The sequence below is a fragment of the Austrofundulus limnaeus genome, unplaced genomic scaffold (genome assembly GCF_001266775.1).
Source record: "Austrofundulus limnaeus strain Quisiro unplaced genomic scaffold, Austrofundulus_limnaeus-1.0 Scaffold82, whole genome shotgun sequence".
Taxonomy (NCBI): domain Eukaryota; kingdom Metazoa; phylum Chordata; class Actinopteri; order Cyprinodontiformes; family Rivulidae; genus Austrofundulus; species Austrofundulus limnaeus.
In genome coordinates, this window is record NW_013952484.1 from 559331 (window position 1) to 560521 (window position 1191).

General features: G+C 38.1%; 1 protein-coding gene across 2 annotated transcripts in view; it reads left to right on the forward strand.

The window, feature by feature from the left end:
* wasf1 (WASP family member 1) overlaps positions 1 to 1191 on the forward strand; it is a gene marked incomplete in the record, with an annotated part of 77026 nt that overhangs the window by 51507 nt on the left and 24328 nt on the right.

Here is a 1191-nt window from a genome sequence, read left to right on the forward strand (position 1 = left end):
TCCCGACCCCAAATTTGGGAAACACTGCTCTAACCTTTTTCCGTTGTTAACGTTTATTTTCCTGYCTTTGTTGTGTTGCGTATATTAAACTTTCCACTCTTGTCTTTTGAAGCTGTGTGCTTTCATCTTCTCTTCTTGCTCTTGTTGATGTCATAATTGCCTCCCAAGACGTGGCCGACACTGGATTTATGAACAAAAGAAAAATAGAAACAGAAAAAATAATAATAATAAAAATTGGCCGATATAGTTTGAACGAGTAACAGCAGATGGATATTGTTTCTTTTGCATGTAAAATGGGCACTGTCCCAAAAAGGTGAGGATGTAGTGAGAAAGATCATTTGCATTACATATTTGAAGCTGGGAACATTTGTAAAACTTTAAAGATAAACACGATCAGGGTTAACACTTTGATGTCTTCCTTGGTCTACCAGAATATTTGCCTTTGACAACCTTCCCATGTTGTTTGTTTTTGGTCCAGATTTTAGACACAGCTGACTGAACAACCAACACGTTTTGCAACATTGGGTGATGATTTACCCTCTTAAAAGAGTTTGATAATCCTCTCCTTTGTTTCAAGTGACATCTCTGATGTTGGAGYCATGATTCATGTCAGTCCACTTGGTGCAACASSTCTCCAAGGTGTGATCACTCCTTTTTAGATGCAGACTAAYCAACGGATCTAATTTGATGCAGGCGTTAGTTTTCAGGATGAACATTTACAGGGTGATTCCGTATGATTTTCCTCAGAATTGAGTGATTCCATATTTTTTCCTCTCTGCTTGGTCTAAAAATTTAATTGTTAGTGACTACCACATTTTTTCKTGATTTCTTTTAGTGTTTCTTAAAGGGGACCTATTATGCAAAATTCACRTTTTAAAGTTTTTTTTTACTCAACTTTGGGTATGTACTTCTTAAAAAAGCAGTCGTAGGAGCAAAAATAAAATACACCCAGGGGCATATTAACTTTAAGTAAATGTATTTTTAATGTGTATTAACGACAAGTTTTATACTTCCGTTATTTTGTGATGTCACAAGCCGTACGACAACCCACCGGGTCCTGCGTTCAGCCCCTCACCCAGGTGAAACTCCACATCCTCAGTATAAAAAGTCGTCACGGTTGTTGTTGTGCAATGCGCAGCTCATTTCACAACAGGCCTCCAATAGGGCAATGGGTAGAGTGTTGGACCAGAG